Source organism: Copidosoma floridanum, unplaced genomic scaffold (assembly GCF_036245765.1).
Source record: "Copidosoma floridanum isolate Cflo_tuat_1 unplaced genomic scaffold, Cflo_Japanese_pri ptg000016l, whole genome shotgun sequence".
Taxonomy (NCBI): Eukaryota; Metazoa; Arthropoda; class Insecta; order Hymenoptera; family Encyrtidae; genus Copidosoma; species Copidosoma floridanum.
Window position 1 is genome coordinate 14,559,567 of NW_028321893.1, and position 23,426 is coordinate 14,582,992.

Consider the following 23,426-nt stretch of genomic DNA (forward strand, 5'->3'; position numbering starts at 1 on the left):
GATGGTTCACACTTATCTATGTATAAAATACTTCAGTTGACGTACATGTGGTCTTATCAGTTCTCTCAACAGCATATAATGAGGGAATTAGAGATTTCCAACAAAACATTTGTGGATTGGTGCAATTTCTGCAGAGAAATCTGTATAGAAATTGTTGCTTTTCTCACGGCTGATCAACAAATCGGAGGTGCTGATAAAATTGTCGAAATTGACGAGTCTTAGTTTGGCAAGCGAAAGTATAATCGCGGAAAACGAGTGGAAGGGCAATGGGTTTTTGGTGGAGTAGAACGTGATAGTAACAGGTGTTTTTTATTTTCCGTGGACGATAGATCGTCAGCTACTCTCGTGCCTCTTATTAAAAAGTTTGTCAAGCCTGGTACAACAATTATAAGCGATTGCTGGAAAGCTTACGATTGTTTGGACGAAGAGGGCTACAAACACTTGACTGTAAATCACTCTGTAACATTCAAAGATCCCGAAACTGAAGCTTGCACGAACACCATCGAGGGTATGTGGACTGCTGTTAAACGTACTTTTCCAGCGGCAAATAGAAGTAAAAATCATTTTGATTCGTACTTGGCAGTATTTATGTACCTTCGATTGCGAGCGGAGGCTTCGTGTATCTTTGATGCCTTTTTAAATGATGTTGCTACGATCTACTCCACTCATTCCTGAGTCCTTTTACGCCTAGTGTGCGAGTTTTTTCAATCAGTCCTTTTCAGGACTAATCAAATAATTCAAACGTAATACTACAGGTTCTACAAATTCAAATATCCCGCCACTTACTTTTGAAATTTAGCGCGCTATGCTTAGTTGCCTAGTTGGCAGCACTGTTACAATCGCGGCTCACTTCTCAGAGGGAGTCGTAAACTACACTTTTACCCAATCCTTTGTTTCAGCGATGATCAAACTGTCTTAATTGCAAAACGACTAAGTAACAAGCACAATACTCGGCAGATACGGTTAACTGAGCACGAGCAGGCACAACTCGACAGGACTCGGCAATTCACTTGAAAATAAGGGCAGAGAGCAAGAGAGAGAGAGAGAGAGAACTTTGTGGTATGCTGGTATGCATCAAATTGCAATTTGCATCCAACACTAACCTCGTGTGCCCTCTGTTAGCAGAAATGTTAAGGAGGCTTGGGCGATTTTGAATAAAATGTTGGCTAGCTCTGAAATTCAGAGATAACGTAAATAAAGTACGCCAGATTTTTTTATGACAAACAAATAGGTAGTTCGACACATTCATTTTCGAGAAAATCGCTTGTGAAAATTCGTCATTTTAACACGCAACCTTACGGAACCCGAAATTCAATAGACTACCGTACCGCATTAAAAAGCTGTGGGCCCACACATTAAATTGGTACATGTACTTGAAAGTATAAAGAATCTATTATTTAAAAAAAAGAATAGGATCAACACGTTAAATTTTGAGAAAATAGCGAGGAAAACATCGAACATGAGAATTGTTTTGTTCAGATACTGTAAGTGCGCATGCGCTGTACATTCATAAACATACAAGCATGAAAATTTAAGTCAAACACAAGTATAGGTATATAATAGCAGATGAGAGCAAGAGAGTACAGTGTTGTCAGCTTTATCGTGGCAGGGCCGTCGTCTTTACACAAGGTACCTCGGGAAAACTAATAAATTTTTTAATATCGATTTTCCCAATGACTTTTCCGCGTATTATTGCTATTTTATTCACACATGTGTATAATCAAAATGATTATAAAAAAAATATTACAAAGAATCATTTGTATGACAAGTACCCCACAGGGGCCCCTCAATAGATACGACACCAAACGCCCAAGCCTCCTTAAGCCAAATCGGAATGATCAAACTCAGATACTTATATAACTAAAACTAACCTTAACTAAATATAGATACATCATACGATTTCAACCTCTGTCACTGAACAATTTTCGAACTCACAACGTATACATAACGTATGTCATTAAAGTTTGATTGACATTCTTATTGAATGTATAAAAAGAGATAACGAATACGTCACGACACTCAAAAAGAATATATTTTATGTGACATAGCCTGAGTAATTAAAGAATTATTGACGAATGGTTTACGAATACTTTTAGAAAACATTTTACATTTATCTTGAATACATGGAACGGCAACGAACTCTTACAGTATCATATTTGAATTCTTTTTCAGAATTCTTAACGAGTACAAGCGGCGAATTCTTTAATAATATTTCCCGATTATGTGTGCCGTCTGGGCTGTAAATGCCCCGGGTTGTGAGGTGATGAGTGCTTGCGTTATTATTTTATTTAATACAAATTACGTAAGCGACCAGTAAGTGCCCGGGGTTGTGTAGGGATTGGCGCTTGCGTTATGATATTTATTTTATCAATAATTAAAGCAGCCAGTAACCGCACACGGTTGTGAGAATTGGCGCTTGCGTTATTATTCTATTAATTATAGATAATCAAAGCGATCAGTAAGTGCCCCGGGTTGTATGGGGATTGGCGCTGGCGTTGTGTTAATTAATAAATTTTATTGTTTATTTAAACTCATTAGGCTGCTTATTGTCGCGTCGGGTTATTGGGTTAAATAGCTTGGGATTAGTTTATTAAGTTATTGTGCATAAAACTGTGTCGAGTTATTTTGGGATTTTTGTCTTGCTCCATATAGTCAATTTGAATTTTCCGCAAGTTTACCAGTTACGTTTGGGGAAAACCACTGGCTTTTTCCCTCCCCCTATGAAGCTTTTGCATTTTTCTCACTAGGATCTGTAGCTATGTGTAAATCCTAGTGACAAAATGCTCACCTAACACTGGGCGTTTGGCGTTAGCAATCTCTCTACTCATCTTTGGAGCCGTACCCGTACCGTATAACTTTTTCCGCTTCGCAAGGCTATGTTATAACAGAGGCCCGCAAGGTAAAGAAAAGTTATATAATACAGACTGTTACGAACAGGAACCCTGTTCGGAGAGTGAGCGGACCGCGAAATTATCTGTTCGCGAACAAGCGACTAGGGATCAGTGGCGGGGCTGAATAGGGCGAGCATTTGTGTAAATGTTGAGGCGGAGAGCCGCTTTCAGAGTATCGTAAAGTCGTTACTTGCTGTCAAGCCAACCAAAGTGTAATTATGTAATCCCATGCCCTAAAGTGGCTTGACTTTGATGAGGATTAAAATACCTGGGTAGGAACGTCAAAGACGACCTATGCCGTTCAGGCGATAGGTGCTCTGCCTCAGCAGTATAAATTATCAATGAATAAAGGATAATTTCGGATACCAACACTGATCACAGTCAGTTGTTCGCATTATGCGTATTTCAAGTGTATGCGTATAATTAATAAACGCTGGCGCCGACACTCAGGAGATCATTTATGTACCTATAGGTGTAACCGTATGAGAAAGAGAGAGAGAGTGTGAGCATAGGGTCGCGGTGGTGCGACGAGGGAGCTCGCGGCGTGCGAGGGGAACAGGCAGTATTGTGTGAATCGCAGAGAGATTAGGTAGGTGTCGGCGCTTAGCCCTTTTTGTACTTTATTGAAATAAAGCCAACAATATTTTATTCCTGTTTTCTCCTTTGTTTGATTTGTTCCTGTCTCTCTCGTTTCGTCGTCAACACAGACCGTAGACATATGAAAAATAGACTGATCGTTATTACGTACGGCGCTGATCGAAGCACAAGTAGAAAGATACAGAACATCAAACGTGGGTATCTGTCTCTCTTGCACGTTGCCATTGGCGGATGGGTCTTAACAGGTGCCTTTAGTTTACTGACCCCCACAGAGAACGCAAAACCCCAGATAACTCGACAATATTACATACACCATAACTTAATAAATTAATCCTAAACTATTTAACCCAATAACCCAACGCGCCTAAAAGCAGTATCATGAGCTTTATTAATTAATAAAATACATTAAACAATAACGCAAGCGCCAATCCCCGCACAACCCGGAGCGCTTACTAGCCACTTCGTTTATTAATTGAATAAATAAAAAAACACAAGCGCCAATCCCTACACAACCTGTGGCGCTTACTGGCTGCTTTGTTTTTTAATATAATAAATAAAATAACACAGGCGCCAATCCCCACACAACCCGGGGCGCTTACTGGCCACTTTGATAATAAAAATGAAAAATAAAATAACACAAGCGCCAATCCCCACACAACGCGGGGCGCTTACTGGCCGCTTTAATAATAAAAATGATAAATAAAATAACACAAGCGCCAATCACCACACAACCCGGGGCGCTTACTGGCCACTTTGTTTATTAATTGACTAAATAAAATCACCCAAGCGCCAATCCCTACGCAACCCGGGGTGCTTACTGGTTGCATTATTTGTTAAAAGAAAGCATTAAATGATAAAAAAAGTCAATCGCAACAAGAAAGTGCTCTTTATAGTTTGGTGATGGGCATTCGTGTTATTACTTTATAAATTTTATTAATTTTCAAAATCATCATCTAGCGCTCCGGAATGTGTGGTGATTGGCACTTGCGTTAACTATTTTTTTAATTAATAAACAGAGTGGCCAGTAAGCGCCCCGGGTCGTGTAGGGATTGGCGCTTGTGTTATTTTATTTATTCAATTAATAAACAAAGTGGCTAGTAAGCGCCCCGAGTTGTGTGGTGATTGGCGCTTGTGTTAATTTATTTATTATATTAAAAAACAAAGCAGCCAGTAAGCGCCCCAGGTTGTGTAGGGATTGGCGCTTGTGTTATTTTATTTATTATATTAAAAAACAAAGCGGCCAGTAAGCACCCCGGGTTGTGTAGAGATTGGCGCTTGTTTTATTTTATTTATTATATTAAAAAACAAAGCGGCCAGTAAGAACTCCGGATTGTGTGGGGATTGGCGCTTGTGTTATTTTATTTATTATATTAATAAACAAAGTGGCTAGTAAGCGCCCCGAGTTGTGGGGTGATTAGTGCTTTTGTTATTTTATTTATCATTTTAATTATTAAAGCGGCCAGTAAGCGCCCCGGGTTGTGTGGGGATTGGCGCTTGTGTTATTTTATTTATTCAATTAATAAACAAAGTGGCCAGTAAGCACCCCGGGTTGTGTGGAGATTGGCGCTTGTTTTATTTTATTTATTATATTAAAAAACAAAGCGGCCAGTAAGCGCCCCAGGTTATGTAGGGATTGGCGCTTGTGTTTTTTTATTTATTAAATTAATGAACGAAGCGGCTAGTAAGCGCTCCGAGTTGTGCGGGGATTGGCGCTTGTGTTATTTTATTTATTATATTAAAAAACAAAGCGGCCAGTAAGCACCCCGGGTTGTGTGGAGATTGGCGCTTGTTTTATTTTATTTATTCAATTAATAAACAAAGTGGCTAGTAAGCGCCCTGGGTTGTGTGATGATTGGTGCTTGTGTTTTTTTATTTATTAAATTAATAAACGAAGTGGCCAGTAAGTGTCCCGGGTTGTGTAGGGATTGGCGCTTGTGTTATTTTATTTATTATATTAAAAAACAAAGCGGCCAGTAAGCACTCCGAGTTGTGCGGGGATTGGCGCTTGTGTTATTTTATTTATTATATTAAAAAACAAAGCGGCCAGTAAGCACCCCGGGTTGTGTGGAGATTGGCGCTTGTTTTATTTTATTTATCATATTAAAAAACAAAGCGGCCAGTAAGCGCCCCAGGTTGTGTAGGGATTGGCGCTTGTGTTTTTTTATTTATTAAATTAATAAACAAAGTGGCCAGTAAGCGTCCCGGGTTGTGTGGTGATTGGTGCTTGTGTTATTTTATTTATTATATTAAAAAACAAAGTGGCCAGTAAGCACCCCGGATTGTGTGGAGATTGGCGCTTGTTTTATTTTATTTATTATATTAAAAAACAAAGCGGCTAGTAAGCGCCCCAGGTTGTGTAGGGATTGGCGCTTGTGTTTTTTTATTTATTAAATTAATAAACGAAGCGGCTAGTAAGCGCTCCGAGTTGTGTGGGGATTGGCGCTTGTGTTATTTTATTTATTATATTAAAAAACAAAGCGGCCAGTAAGCACCCCGGGTTGTGTGGAGATTGGCGCTTGTTTTATTTTATTTATTATATTAAAAAACAAAGCGGCCAGTAAGCGCCCCAGGTTGTGTAGGGATTGGCGCTTGTGTTTTTTTATTTATTTAATTAATAAACGAAGCGGCTAGTAAGCGCTCCGAGTTGTGCGGGGATTGGCGCTTGTGTTATTTTATTTATTATATTAAAAAACAAAGCGGCCAGTAAGCACCCCGGGTTGTGTGGAGATTGGCGCTTGTTTTATTTTATTTATTATATTAAAAAACAAAGCGGCCAGTAAGCGCCCCAGGTTGTGTAGGGATTGGCGCTTGTGTTTTTTTATTTATTAAATTAATAAACGAAGCGGCTAGTAAGCGCTCCGAGTTGTGCGGGCATTGGCGCTTGTGTTATTTTATTTATTATATTAAAAAACAAAGCGGCCAGTAAGCATCCCGGGTTGTGTGGAGATTGGCGCTTGTTTTATTTTATTTATTATATTAAAAAACAAAGCGGCCAGTAAGCGCCCCAGGTTGTGTAGGGATTGGCGCTTGTGTTTTTTTATTTATTAAATTAATAAACAAAGGGGCCAGTAAGCGTCCCGGGTTGTGTGGTGATTGGCGCTTGTGTTATTTTATTTATTCAATTAATAAACGAAGCGGCCAGTAAGCGCCCTGGGTTTTGTGGGGATTGGCGCTTGTGTTATTTTATTTATTCAATTAATAAACAAAGTGGCTAGTAAGCGCCCTGGGTTGTGTGATGATTAGTGCTTGTGTTATTTTATTTATTATATTAAAAAACAAAGCGGCCAGTAAGCGCCCCAGGTTGTGTAGGGATTGGCGCTTGTGTTATTTTATTTATTATATTAATAAACGAAGCGGCTAGTAAGCGCTCCGAGTTGTGCGGGGATTGGCGCTTGTGTTATTTTATTTATTATATTAAAAAACAAAGCGGCCAGTAAGCATCCCGGGTTGTGTGGAGATTGGCGCTTGTTTTATTTTATTTATTATATTAAAAAACAAAGCGGCCAGTAAGCGCCTTGGGTTTTGTGGGGATTGGCGCTTGTGTTATTTTATTTATCATTTTAATTATTAAAGCGGCCAGTAAGCGCCCCGGATTTTGTGGGGATTGGTGCTTGTGTTATTTTATTTATTCAATTAATAAACAAAGTGGCTAGTAAGCGCCCTGGGTTGTGTGGTGATTGGCGCTTGTGTTATTTTATTTATTATATTTAAAATCAAAGCGGCCAGTAAGCGCTTTAGGTTGTGTAGGGATTGGCGCTTGTGTTTTTTTATTTATTCAATTAATAAACGAAGCGGCTAGTAAGCGCTCCGGGTTAAGCGGGGATTGGCGCTTGCGTTATTGTTTAATGTATTTTATTAATTAATAAAGCTTGTGATACTGCTTTTAAGCGCGTTGGGTTATTGGGTTAAATAGCTTAGGATTAATTTATCAAGTTATGGTTTATGAAATATTGTCGAGTTATCTGGGGTTTTGCGTCTTGCTCCATATAGCCAATTTGAATTTCCCGCAAGTTTGCCAGTCACATTTGAGAGCACTGCTTCAACGTAGCTGACGACAGTTTTTACGAAAACTGGTATTGGGCGAGCTGAAGTTAGTCACTGAGGGCTAGACAAATTATCCTGCCCCCAACACTGGGCGGATTCAATATCGGAACTTTTTCCCTAGATCGTATATATAGCTATACGATCTAGGGATAATGTTCCGTCGAGCAGACAGCGCAGGAGTGAAGGGGCATTGCCGAAGACACGCGGAAATTCAAAATTGTAATATTAATAACACAAGTGCGTATCACCCAATGACCTGGGACGCTAACTGGCCATACTGTTAAATACTGGCAAGACTTATTAAGAACAAAAGCACTTATCACCGTATAACCTGGGGCACTAATTGCAAATCTAATAAATAAATAATTATTAATATATATGTCCAGCACCTTTTTCCTGATGTTCCAGGACACTTATTTTCAACACTATCAAATAATAAAAAGTTGATCGATGACATATGTAAACATATCATAATTTTGATTGCCTATCTAGTACGACAAAGATCTTTTTAAATGGCGCACTTGTTATTCCTTGATAATTTATTATTCAATAGTAGCAAGTAAGTGCCCCGGGTCATAAGGTGATAGGCGCTTGTGTTATTTTAATAATTATTTATTTAACAGAGTATCCAGTTAGCTTCCCGAGTCATTAGGGGATAGGCGCTTGTGTTATTTTAATAATTATTTATTTAACAGAGTGGCCAGTTAGCGCCCTGGTTCAATGGGTGATAGGCGCTTGTGTTATATTAATAATTATTCATCTAAAAAAGTGGCCAGTAAGCGCCCTGGGTCATTGGGTGATAGGTGCTTGTGTATTAAAAAATTATTTATTTAACAGAGTTGCCAGTTAGCGCCCCGGGTCATTGGGTGATAGGCGCTTGTGTTATTAATAATTATTTATTTAACAGAGTGGTTAACTAGCGCCCCGGGTCATTGGGTGATAGGCACTAGTGTTATTAATATTACAATTTTGAATTTCCGCGGGTCTTTGGCAATACCCCTTCACTGCTGTGCTGTCTGCTCGACGGAACATTATCCCTAGATCGCATAGCTATATATACGATCTAGGGAAAAAGTTCCGTTATTGAATCTGCCTAACCCAACGCTGCTAAAAGCTGCTTGCGCGGTTTTCGTTTGTTTTCCCTTTTCTGGGTCGGGGGGGGGGGGCCGCATATTCATATTTACCGTATATGTAGAAGTAATACTTAAAAAAAAAACCGACCGACCGTCCGAACGTCAAAAAACCACACCCTTAGCGTTTTAAAACAGATACGTTGTAAGGTGGATTGTACGTCGTGCTTAAAGTTGTTACTAGATTATACCCGGCAAATAGTAATTTAAAGCAGAAGAGGAAGATATGAGTTTGGTTCCAAGTATGCTTGTTGCTATTGTTATTAATTTATTACAGTAATAATGCTGACTTAGTCAAAAGTGGTTTTAGTTAATTTATCAGTTTTTTCACTGAAAATTTGGTTATCAAATCTAATTAGAACATGTCTTTAATGAAGTCATAGTGCACGAGAGTATCAAGTTTTCTGACTGCGAGCAGCTGTAGATTTTTGTATACAATTTACATCGTTTTTCATGCCGGTACATTGCCACTCAATACTGTTACTCACTGTGTAGGCACAAAGAAGGATGCATTTGCTGCTCAGCTTGAATTACTATCTTTTAAAATTCCATTGAGTTGGTTAAAAGCAGAGGGTCAAAAGATCAAGCAAAAATGAATTTAAACGTTCAGTTACGAAGTTAGAGCAATAAGCAGGCTTTAATGACATTTAAAAGTCTTGAAGATTCTAGTGCTAAGTGCATCATACTACTCAGGTCAGTGAAACTACTTACTAATAATAAGCTTACTGCCAAGACTTAATCGCTAGTAGGCTACCAAACTCATAACTTAATTAATTAATTAATTAGATTAAATTGAATCTCTGTCATATTTACACTGTCTATTGTTTAGTTTTTCAGGCACGGCTGCTTTGCAAGAGTGCCTTTTATGTTTTCACCTCAGCAAAGAAAGTGTCTAAACTACACATCAATTTCTTTTTTCAAATTCATTTTGATATTAAAATATCAGTTTGCAACTTATAAAGTTTCTTAAAAAGAAAACACTATACAAAGTTTTTACTCAGAAAAAAGTCAACTTTTCTTATTCAGTTTCTGAAGTTAAAACTTTATGAAGGGTTTTTTTATACTTGAAAAGTAGAACACGACCAATAAACAATTTTAAGAAAAGAGTATTTTCTTGTTTAAGCAGTATTTACTGAATGTGTTAAGACTTGGTATACCTGTATGATTTTTTTTTGAGGTCTTGCAATTATTATTACAAATCTAATGGTGAAAATAATTGAAATCAGTCAATTTAACTAAATCTAAATATATGCATAGTACTAAGTATGAATGAACTTTAACTTGTGGAAATAGAGTTGTTGAAAATGAAAAATGCATAAGAGAAAAATTTGTTGCTACAGAAGTATGACTGAGAAGTTCTCATCGTTCTCGAACGAAAATCGAGAAAAAAATTCATTTTTCAAGTATGTAACAATGGTATTAAAAGCTAAAAGAAAGCCAAAAAATAACCCCTAGCGATTTTCAGCCCTGTAGGGTAATAAATAGGGGCAAAATGAGCAAAAAGAGGAAATTACAGATTTCTTTATCAGGAATCACTTTAAAGTAAACAAAAACACTATCTCATTCGAACCTGTGACTAGAATAAGGTACTTATTTAATAAAGTATATTTTTTCTGCCTAGGAGCACAATTAAATCTTTTATAACGACAAATTTCACTTCCTTGTATTGGGATGTCGTCAATTTAGATTTATAGCCCAGAAACCGCAACTCGACGTATGCGGGGCAAAACGATTCAAAAATGACTCTTATGGGTTGAAAATTTCGAAAAAAATAATTTTTACTGCCTAGGAGCACAATTACATCTTTTGTAACGACAAAGTTTACTCCATTGTATCTAGATAGAGTTGCCTAGTTACATTTATAGCCCGGAAATCAAAATTCGACATTGTATGCGGCTCAAAATGATGCAATAATGATCTAAATTGATTAAAAAATTGGAAAAAAACAATTTTTTTCTGTCTAAAATCACAATTCCATTTCTTGTGCCGACGTAACTTACTAACTTGTATCAAGTTATAGTCGACTGCAAAAATTTATAGCCCGAAACTGTAAATTCACCGTTATGTAGGGGTCAGAATAGTACAAAAATGGCCTAAGTGTGTTGAAAATTCGAAAAAAACGACCTAATACAACGCAATAACGACCTTGGTAACTGCTACTTTGTTAATATCTAAAATGAACAATTTTAAAGTTAGAGAGTTCTTGATGTTTGATTTAATATTGTTGTTAATTCTTGTTTTGTTATTCTCTGAAAGAAAAAATTTAATACTAAGTATTATTCATAATCATAAAATAGCTTCTACCGAATAATATTTTGGACTAAACATACTAATTATATTTAACACTCAAAACTGCTGCTGCGGGAAAAGCACAGTACTGAAACATCTACACATTATAAAAGGTTGTATATATTACAGCTTTATACGTGCTGTGAGCCTGTGAGTTGCAAGCGCCGTGGCAAGATCTCAGTACGGCAGATGATATACACAAATAGAACTTGTTTATATTCGTTACGGACAAGTCAAGCATGTGAAGGTGGAAGTGCTGCACCTCTACTGTAGGTGCTTTTCCTTACCGCCAGGCAGCGTGCACCCGAGCACCTTGCCTAGCGATGCTCTTAAGGGGGCTCCAGCGGGAGGAGTTCAGAGGTCATAAGTAATTTTTTTGATAAATTAAAACCCGCTGATTCCAACGGTGTCCTCATTTACCCCTCTAACCGTGGAAAATTTGGAGATATTTGCTCTCAAAGTTCGCACATTATACACAACCTCTTATGGAGTCACGTGAAAACATCGCCAATTTCTAACCGTAACCGAGGAGTTAAGAATCGGGACAGTAAGCATTTTATAGACAATAATCTCAGCTTTCAGATGGCACCTTAAAAAATATATGTAACCGTGGAAACAGTTGAGATATTTCGAAAAGTATTGATCAAGTCATTGTTTTAGCAGGGTCATGGCGAGACACCATTTTTGTTTTGTAGAGACGTAAGGCGCGCGCTTTTGAATATTTCAGAGTAACACTGCAAGTACTTACATAGGAATCGTATGTTATCTGTAACTCTTTTTTAATCGTGTTTTCATATGGATTACTTGCACTTGATTTTTTGGGAAATAAAAGAAAAGATTGAAAAATATTAACTGCAATTATTTTTTATTTTATCACAAATTGCGTCAATAATTTTAACATTCGAAGTAACTCTAACTTTATTATTTACACTCATTGACAATAATAAGTTGATACCATTTGTAGGATCTTTTTTATATGCATCTACTAATACTTCTGTTGATATCGATTCTTTGGCCATTTTATAAATTATCTTATCATTAATAACACCTTTTAATACACTTAATTTTTGTTTGTTATCATTAATTATTTTTTTATTTTTTTTTTTGTTGTTGTAAAATCATGTCAGCATCCTGCAAGTCTTGGTGACTCTTGCAGTGATGTATGATTTCTTCTTCAGAGACGCGTAAGACTAGAGCTTTCAAAGTTTTTACATCTTGCAAAGCATCGTGTAAATTTTCTGCGCTTTCTGCATGTAAATAATCTTTGGCTAAAGCTTCTGCAGAAAAAGACAGCTTAGCTTTCACCCTCTCTGGTAATTTTTTCTTGAAAATTGCTAACGTGTCTGAATACCCAAAGACTGATTTCATAAATCTATCATGCAACTGAAATTGATTAGTCAATTTTTTTATCCGCACAGCGTCGAATCTACAAGAAAAAAAAATGGATTAAGTTATATCTACATATGTAACTACACGTGCGCATGAGTTATTAAATTGAACATTAATTACTTTATAACATTATGTCCCACTAAAACTACATTAGTCACATTTTGTTTCGAATAATTTTCGATATATTCCACAAAACCTAATATCGCTGATTCTCTCGATACTGTTACTAATTTTTTTCCCCTATGAAATAATTCGCCTTTTTTCACGGTCAACCCAGTTATCATTGATGCTGCTGGTTTTATTGGAACCGTTGGAACTATATGAGCGTTGAAAAAAGTTTCTCCGTCGAAAGCTGCAATCTAGTCAGGAAAATTATAAATTTGAACAAAAAACTGATTCGGGTGAGTAAATGTGATTGTACCTGGCATATTTGATCGTTCTCAATACTGAAGCCTGTGGTTTCTGTATCTACGAATATAATTTTGACGCTAGTAGGCTTACTTGTACTTGTGTTACTCACTACCGATGGAATACTCAAAGGTTCAACATAATTAATTGGAATATCCAAGATTCCGCTAAGACCTATGTCACTAGCATAAGTTACTCCCTCTCTCCTTTGAATGTTGTTTGTTTTAGAAGACCGAGCCATTTTTAGCTTTTTTTTACGAATTTTTCCTGCAAGACTAGTAGCAAATAATTTTTTTTTCAACATCTTCTCATGTTTTACTTCTCGGAATCGAGATCCCACTGTAACTGGACTTAAATCTATTTTCTTATAAACCTTTTGTATGTAATTATGCCCTATGTTTTTTTGACTAACTGCTGCTGCAACGCGATAACATAGAGATTCTGATCCAGACAAGTGCTTAGATTTAGGGCATTTCGAGGCAACGACGTGGTTGAACGATTCATTTGCTTGTGTAGAGGCTGCTGGAGCTATTTTTTCGACGTTATTCAAATAACGACCCATAATTTCTTTCAAAGGTATTATAAGACTTTGATTTTCTAGCGGTTTTTTACCCGGTATTCTTGTGTACACGTAATTCTCTTTGTCATCGTGAAAAGTACAAAGACTATGATCCCCAAAAGCATGGGGGATTATTGCTTCCATCTTTGCTTTCAAAACAGTGGGTTGACCTTTACTTTCAGCAATAACGCTACTAAGAGTACTTGTGAAATACTCGATAGTAGCTTTCGGTAAAGATAATCCATACAGTGCATTAGAAAATGCTTTGATGGAGTGATTTTTGTCAGCCCATAATTGAATGCTACGTGGAGACACTCGACGCAATCCTGCAATGGTACTAGAATCGTTGTCCATTATCAATCTAGCGCCAAAAACATTTTGCTCGTCAAACAACTTATTTTTGGTGTACAACTCAATTGCTATATCAGCTTCCATCCCCTTTGCAGAGCCTTCGTAGTTTAATCTGCAATCATGGAGAGTTTTACCGTCGCCAGACATGCATTTTCGACAGCTCTTGCATCGAATTCCATAAGAACAGATTTTTTTGGAATAATGGCCCATCAAAACTCCATGCCCTATACAAACAACAATAATAAATGGGAATAGTCATGATCCATGTTGTTAGTATTTGTAAAGAAATTTTTTTAGGCAAGGGCGCACAGTGCGGCAAGCCCTTTGCATTTTGACATCACTGTGAACCCACGGGCAGTACAGTTTTTTTCTTAGTTGAAAATAATTAATGCCTAGACTCTAACATTTTTATCACTCATTATTACCTGACAAACTGTTATACGCTCTACCCGTTCCTCGTTTTTGCCACCCGACGTCAAAACTGAAGGTCAGTCCATCTTTGCCTTGTCCCAATCTGTAAATACACATTTAGATTTACATTGCAGTGGGTAATAAATAGATCGACAATAATTTATCTGTGATACAATCTTTATTAATGATACTTTTTACATACACATACAGTCTGTCAATAATTCTATGCCACTCTTCAATATTATTGTTATTAAAACTTTGCGAAGAAGTACAAAGCTTACAAACGTCATTAGGTACAGATTGAGAAATTATTTGCAATGCTACAAAGAAATAAATTGATGATTTGGATTTAAAAATAACATTTTGGTGTATAAATAAAAAATTAAACTTCATTATAAATTACTGGTATGTAAAAAAAAGTACTTGTCCTAAATATCGATTGATGAATGTAGAGGGTTCATTTCGACAACACACAATACTTCAACTCAAAAGAGTATAAAAAATTTAGTAAAAAAAAAATTAAGTAAAAATTGTAAATAGCGACCACCATGTGTATGCAACTCATATGATCAACTCTATAAAAATATATTTGTATAAAAAAAGGGAGAATTTTTCATCCGTCTTTTCCTGATAATTTGTCGAATGACGTGGTACATATTTGTTACTAATACGTATCATACGTATAGTAAATACAAGGAGGGAAGCTGTATAATAAAAGCCAATAGTTACAAAGATCCTCCTACAACGTGCTCATCCGGTATTATGTCATTAGCCTGCAGGGTCAAACGTTTTTCCTCTTCCAAACTGCTACTACAGGATTTCATCGCAACTTCTTCAATCAGAGCTCCTACTGTCCTTTCATTACGTTTCAGCAAAGTGTCTGAAACTGGAGGGACATTCATTGCTGATAACAAGATATTGAACTAAGTTTCACCTATGCCAGAGTCAATAATACCTATGAAAAATATTTATTTATCATTATTAATTAATGCATTTTTGTGAAGACTAATTCACTGCTTTCAATATTTACCAACAGCTGCTTTTGCATTCATCGCAAAGGTTAAACCTTTGTTCTGTTGTCGGAAAAGTTTACCAGTTCTAACAGTCATAATTCTTGGTCACTTGAAGCACTGAATGTCGTAAATGAAGCCCAAGCCTTGCTGTTTTTTCATTTTTGTGAATTGAAAAGATAGAGGAATACAACAATCTGGACACCACATTTCATCAGCTAAAACACTCGGCTCGTGCAACTCTCTTCCAGTCAAAAAATCATTCTTGTCTCTCTCTCTACCCTTTTCCTATGATAAACAATGTAAAGCACTTATATAAAAATCGTTTTTCTCTTTTTGTTTTTTAGACTAATTATTAAAAGTATATACCTCGCATAGTCTTTTTTTAACCTCTCTGTTTTTTTTTGCGATGGATTTCTTCTTAAACTGGCCTTTGCGAAGCCCAATCGAAATTCGAGAAGTATTCCTCCACGTTTTTTCATTTTCATTGGCACTTTCTTTCATTTGTTATAACAAAAAAAACTAATTCTAAATAATACGTTCTGTACGTGACAGCAGCTGCTGTTTGTTTACCATACAGTTACACACATATATATAGATTATGGTGCTCGCCTACTCGTATATATATATATATATATATATTTACAGCAGTAATACCAACTAACCCAATTATTTTCGGGTTGGTACCAGTGCTCGCTGGAGCCCCCTTAAGCTTCGCTATATAAACGGTGCATCTGATTTTCCCCGATCCAAATTAGAGAGAGACAGAAACTTTCTATCTCCTCGGGTCTACTCGGTACAGTGCATACATATATAGATACACCTCTTGCCGTCAAATATCTATATGCATGCTGTATGTAACCCTCGCTCGTCGTGATATGTATAAGTACCTGCGTTCATTCATTTATTAAGTTTTTATTCTGCTTAGCTCATTATGGTAGCCATGCACTTCCGATCAATGTATGTTTATTACAAATATTGTACGCATAATTGAAATTGTATTGTTTGAAGAGCCTTCAATATATTTTATTAAATTACCTGACATACTTACAGTAATTCACACTTTGTAAACAACGCAGGTACTTATACACATCACGTAAAAAATCTCAGTTTAGTTATAAGAGATCTGTTAATGCCTCAAAAAATGTATGAGGCGTTATGGCCCATAAGAGGCTACGCTACTCTTATCAGTAAATACCACCGTTATTATCCATGCTGGCGGCGCTGTTTCAAATTGCTGCACGGAGTGAATAGCGGAGCTCAAGAGCATGAGCATCGGTTGGTAAGGTGCTCAAGTGCACGCTGTCTGAGGGTGAAGAGCAGCACCTACAGTAGAGATGCAGCGCTTCCCCTTCCATATGCCTAACTTGTCCGTTGCGTATATACGCTTTCACTCTGCCTCTATATTCATTGTAGCTGTATATGTTTGTAGCCATGCACATGCTCATACTCCCCCTCTACTAGGTACCTTCGTGTGCACATTCTGGTCTTCCTCTCGCTTAAACGTGCGTTGAGTTCTGTGTGTTTGATACGATGGGGCACTCAAATCAGTGAAAAAAAGCGCCACACTCTGCCATAGGCACAGGCAATTTCCCTTCTAATATCTGGTTTATACAGGCAACGCTCAAGATTTTTTCGAAGTCATTAATTTCCAAGAATTACTAGAGTGAGGACGCTGCATGTTTAGTTGCGTCAACTTAGCACTAAGTACCACGCGCTATGATTTCATCGGAAATTTTATGTATTGTTTAGCTCACGTGAAACAAGATTAGTGCAATCAAGAGGCTTTTTGTTTGCGAAGACTAGAGCAGCATAAACTGTTTACAGTTTATTCAATTATTTGGTTATATGTATTTAACAATGGCTGAAAAAGCTACACCGACAAATTTTGAGAGCAAATGCGTTACTGTGACAGTAGATAATATCTGCAGCATTGATATGTTGAATGCATCGGAAACCAAACCTAAAATTACCAAACTGGTGAGTAAGAACCATACAGTACATAAATGTAATATTAATATTTATAATTATTGTGGTAGTACAAGAACTAGTATTATACCCTACTTCTACAATTTTTGCAAATCAAGGTTAAGCTATCATTTTGTTTGTGTGTGCGTGTGTGTATATTCTATCACAGTGGCATAGCGGCAGAGCTGTAGTTTCGGTGATTAGTGAAGTTAAGTAAAATTTGGTAGAGTAAGTACTTGGATGAGTGACTGGTCTTGTCTCGCCTTTCGCCTTCGTGTCTGATTTCTTTGATCGATTAGCTGTTTCTCTTCTACCTTGACAACAGGAGTTAGTCTAGGTGTTTATACTTAGACTTCCGATCAGAACTCAGGTACCCCGCCGCCTTCCTCCTACCTCATTCATCCTTCTTATTTTCCCAATCCCAAGTATCGAGTGCCACGAAAGAAAAGGGCATGCATGATGTTATACTATAAAAATACATATACACACACACACACCTGTTGTTGCGTCTATATACGCTATAATATAGAAATGTACTTATTTTCTTTTCAAGCCGAGAACGTTTGCTCGCACGTGCTTGATTTTTCGCTCACCGATCCTTTTGGAATTGTTCTTGTTTTCGAGCATGTCCGTTCGGAAGGAAAGGGGCGAAAACTGCAGCGAGTCCGCTGGACTTGCAGGTCCGCTGCTAGGCTCCCGCAGTTTGTTCTTGCCTTGTGCTGAGTATAGGTAAGTGTTGCTGACGCTCTAAGTTTTTCCGTTTATATCACCATCGCTTCGTTCATTCTTGATTTTGCTGCATTGCAATTACGTCTTGGAAATAAAACCAGCGTGTGTCGCATGGGTGCATTATTGTTCGCGTGCGCGCAGAACAAGAGTTGCGGGTGTTCGGGAAAGTCGTACCGTGGTGACGACAACCCGGTCGTACCTGTATATTGAACGCTGTAACGTAAAAATTTATCACAAAAAAAAAAAAATTTAACTGTACTTTCAAATACCACCGATATATATTCACAATTAGATTGTCAAGTGTTAAAAAGTTTATGACGTGCCTTATTTTAAAATACGAGGCGCAAGACAGTGGATGAGCGTCCAAATTTCGAGGTTGCGTATACGCTATAGCTTAATATGATATACAATTGCGACGCTCAGCTCCCCAATTATGAGTGTGAGAGCTCTGTGTATACTTATTGTTGGAAATTTCAAGCCTTCAACTTCATCGTTTTGCGCCTCGAATTTGAAAAAAGGGTACGTCACAATATTTTGAGCACCTGTCAACATCATCTACTTTCAAATTTATGTACTTCTAACAGTTTTGTACAGTGTTGTTGTGCATTTAAAACCACAAATACATTGGAAGCCTTGCTTCAAAAATTTCTTCCGTTACATTTTTTTAGTGGCACTTGAAACTGTTGTATGCTACTGTTGTTGAATATAGCGCATCATGTATTCGCACCACGAAAAAATTATTTGTGAGCGTTCCACGTACTGAGAAGTAATTTTTTTTAGAGGATCCGTACCCCGTACATACTTTCAACGCCTCTAGTAACCATAGCCCGAAGCTACTCACCGGGGTCAGAAATCAGCTGGTCAAATATAACAGTGTCAGCAGTAACTTTATGATTTACCAAAAAAAAGTGCTTTGCCACAAATTATGAAACAAATTATGAATTTTGCCTATGTACGAGCTTATCGATACTATGTAATCGCAGGGTGACCAATGATAGATATAGACAAGACGCTTACTCGGCTAACTAAACAAAAACGCTCTCGCGAAACACAAATTTTTCATAATCACATAGCTGCATACCTCAAATTGGCTTCCTTTACAAATTTAAGAAAAAACGTAAGCCTATCAATAATAATAATATATGACTTAATTCACGCACTATTTACATTTTTTTCGTATGTAAGATGTTTGTTTCACCTTTAACATAGTTCGAGTTATAATCCACAGGATGGTGCTAACTGTGCTTGAAAGTGCGAATACATTAGTATACTAATTATAGTATCTTCCGCATATCTGTATACGAGCAAAGTTCTTAAGTATATTATCAATATAAAAATTCATACAAATAATGTATTTCAATCACTGTTAACCTATTGGAATTGGTGTAGAAGATGACTTGATTATACAAAAAAACATTTTGTGTAATCTAAGCGTTAGGCTCAATTATTATTAAATAAATAATATGAAATTTTTTTCTTTTTTTAGACTGTTGCGTCTACCTTTTGTCATAGTTGTCGGATTACAATAACGGTAACCGCTAGTTTGCTTGTTTTTTCATTTACCATCAATCCTCTTGACTTATGTTACCACACGTTACTTCTTTATGAAGTCGTACTGCACGAAGCGTAAAAAAGATATTAACCTGAAGCTAGCTAGCGAACTTAGCCTACGTACTATATGAAGTGCTCCATAAATTGTAGAAAATTATCAGACTAACAAATAGAAATTTCTTATACTTTTAAAGTACAATATAATACATCTGCGCAGATTTATGTTTAATAGTTTTACACACACACACATGCGCTCGCGCACGCACATACACGTGCGCGCGCGCACACACACACACACACACACACACACACACATGAAGGGAGACCGGACAAAAATTGGGTATTTCTTGCTAAGGGTGGAGAGTATAATTTGCTCGTCCGAAGGGCGCGGTTGTTGTATGCTTGTGCCCGAGGTGATAACGACATTTTTTGTACTGAAGGCGGAAAGCACCGCACTCGAGTGACGAAAAAAAAAAAAAAAATTGGGAATAGGTTAATAACTTCATGAGAGTACAATACGTTAATTTTTCAGATTTTTTGACCCGCACCGAGGGCATTAGTGACGGTCACAATTTCGTTATTTTTTTCGTGGATCCCAAACTTCTTATAGTAAACGAATAGTATGTAAGGGAAATGAGTTTATGTCTGGAATACGTCTAATAAGTTATTGTTACTTTAATAATTAGTATCTCGTTTTTTATGACGAATATAGTTGTATACGAATACATTCGTGCACACTTGTATGTAATAAATAATTGATTTGTTACGTATTCATTGTTGTCTAGTATCGGAGCGGGAGTGTGCTTCTATGTTAAGTAAATGAGATTAATTTTGTATTTAACACTCTTAAACGTATTTATTGAATAGAAGCACCAAATTAATAATTTTGATACAAACACTTTACTTTTCTGAGGTAAAGATTCGGAACAATCGAAACGAGAAGTAATAGGAGTAATCGAGTTATAAAGAACGGCAGTAAATTGATCGTTAAAGTGCGCGTGTAAAACTTTGAAAAGAGGCGTATGTGTGTGCTCGTGCAAAGGTGTGTGCACCTTGCTCAACGACCGAGTACGAACTGGCTATTACATCGCGCAGCTACATCTAAAAAGCAAGCCGCTGCTTACTTTACAAAGCTATTGACTAACTAAAGAGACGCGGCGCATTGCGATTGGTTGTCTGGAAACTTGGCGTACTAGTGACTGGTTCGTAGATTTAATCAAGCGCGTAAACTTAAATCTTAGGACCTCAATATTGAACAATTGTACATAAATGGTATAATTTATATAACTAGTTATTTACTATTCGCAATAAAGAATATGCAGAGTTCGGGGGGGGGGGGATATGCCTAACTATAAAAAAAATCAAATGAAAATTCTTAAAAAAAAAGTTTTCAAAAAATGGGTGTGGGAACATTAACTTTAGAAAATCACTTGGGTGAGTGCTCGTAACTTAAGACACATAATAATTCCAACTCTTCAAAAAATATATATTAACTCAATAAAATTTAAATTTTGTTATTCTATTCTATAGACTTACATCGAGTAGGGTCATAAGATATATGTTTAATTTGACAAATAAAATTTTAGTTCTACGGATTGCATGTAACTTTATAAGTTGACATGGGAGGTACCAAGTCACCATATAGTTGGACAAAATTGTAGATCTCACAAAAATAAGTAAATAATACATTTAGTCACTATGGCAGAAAATACGTGGTTGTTGTATATTTGTACCCAACTTGACAATATTGTTTTTTGTTTTGTGGGTGCACTTTATGACCGCAAATAACTTCCTACCAGTGGGTAGAAAGTGATTAGGGGGTACAAAGTGCATTCCAAGCTTTGCCGCAATTTTTGCCCGAGGTTGAAAACTTATTTTTTCTACACAATCTAAAAAATTATAACGATAATACTCTAAAACATCGTTAATTGTAGCGTATTAATAAAACATTAGTGCATACAATATTAGTCCTAGTTTACTCTTAACGTCGAAGGTATTGGAAATGTATTACGAAGTTTGTTATAAATCTATAATACAAAGTAAGCTCACAGCTTGTTATGAATACTATTTATAACGTATAATTAAAAAAAAAAAAAAAAATTTTACATTTTATAAGTCAAACAAGTGTCAAGTTAAAAAGCAATCATAGTATAGTAATTAATTAAAAATATTACTGACATTATTTTTTTGTCTTGTTAAGAAAAAGCATGTATACTTGTTTCTGTAAAGTGCGAATATTATTTGTCTGTGGCCCTTGGACCTGGCAATAAATGAATTTAATTTATATAACTTTTGACTCAACTTTTGGTATAGAAACGCTTTTAAGCCTTTCATAATCACTTTGCAATTTCGGTAACAAAAATGCCTTTAGCCAACTACAAACGTACAACAATCATGCACTTACGTTATGAAAGTAGTTCTTTGACCCCAAATGACATCAATTTTTTTGAGAATTTTACAATCCCACAATCTTTTTTTAATGTTTGGTAAATCTTTACTCGTAAGATCCAGACTTTCTAATAACATTTTTAATCAATTATCAATACGGTTTTTCTATCTACACTACTGAACACACTCAAAGCATGAAGTGTAATACAACAAAATGCATTATTGCTGTTAAATGATATTTTTCATAGCAATCTAAAAATATTAATTTGCACCTTTCTTATTTTACTTTTAGTTTTGGTAGTCCAACCATTTCTGATGAAAAATTCACAAGATTAAGAAGTACACCATACCAGAATCTTTGCAAGCTGCTCTCAGAGAATTTATTTTACTCAAAGCATACAGTGGCACATCCTCGATCAGCAGTCAACACGATTTGTACCTGGATCATTTTACTGTACTCTTTACAAGAAATTATATAAGTCATTATTAGGACTTTCCCCAGAACTTTCTCTTGATGTAAAGCAGCTCAGAAAAAAAAATTATTCAAGGAATTCGAAGAAAAGTAATAATGTTTCTAGCCCTCCATATTAATATAATTTGATAATTTTTGGTTGATCTTTTGTGGCAAACTTCCAAATAAAAAACAAAACACGTTTTTTGTATAGCGACGTTTTGTTGACTGGAGCGTCAACCTCTTCAGGCTTTATTACACACGCTTAAGAGAATTATTTAACGTAACGACATTCGTTTGCACATTTGTCAAACATGCAAAAGCATTGTCCATGAAATGTTGCTACACAAAGAATGTGTTCTGGGTTTTTATTTGGAAGTTTGCCCCAAAAGATTAACCAAAAATTGTTAAATTAAATTCGCAGAAAATATATTTTTTTTATACACATTTTATCTTGACTTGCAAACCGTGTAGAATAATATTTGTTATAATTATCTTTTAAATAAAAGTATTTAAAAAAAAGGCATTTTAATAACTTCGTCGTCTCACACATTAATGGGATTTGTTAAAGTACTTGTTAATAATATTATAACTTCATACTTAACTACTAGAAACTTATTTCCTCTTTAAGATTTCTACGGATTTGTACTGCCATAAAAAAAATAAATGACTTATTGCACTTGAACGAATTTAGAGATTGAAATATACTATATGGCAATACTAGTGTGAGGGGAAAGCGATTGACGGTACGTGTTTGTCAGATGTCATTCGCGTAACCTCTCACATGTGATTTTAAGCAATCTGTTGTGGCTCTATAAAGACCTCGACGTACACACTCACACGAGCTGTGAGTTTCGTGTGTAAATGTAGATCTTTAGAGCCACAACACACGATGTTAATGTTGGAATTCATAGGTATTGAGATCAGCTTGGCAACTATGAATTCCAGGTTTAATATATATTGTTTTCTCGATTTCTGAAAGTGTTCGTTTACATTACTATTATCATTTCTTATTTTGTAGGTAGCGGAGAAACTAAAACAAGCTAATAGCCGATCCTTCCGTCTTAAATTGGGAAAACTGTTTTCTAAACAAGCTTTTCTTGATTGGGTCATCGAAGCATTACAAAATAAAACAAGCAAAAAAAGTACATCTACCTGCTATGGTGAACATCATAAAAAGGTAACCAAAGTGTTACACAGAAAAATGCTGAAATACCTGCTACTCCTCAAATCGAGTTTAAGAAGTACGATCATTACTCA

The 23,426-nt window shown here is 36.3% G+C and overlaps 1 protein-coding gene across 2 annotated transcripts in view; it reads left to right on the plus strand.

Moving 5' to 3' along the window:
- Window positions 1-8,731: 8,731 nt before the first annotated feature.
- Window positions 8,732-23,426, plus strand: part of Smox (Smad on X) — a 360,356-nt gene continuing 345,661 nt past the window's right edge. For both annotated transcript variants that reach the window (XM_089592307.1, XM_089592312.1), the window contains exon 1: window positions 8,732-9,355. The gene's annotated coding sequence lies outside the window, so the exon portion shown is untranslated. The remainder of the gene's footprint in view (window positions 9,356-23,426) is intronic.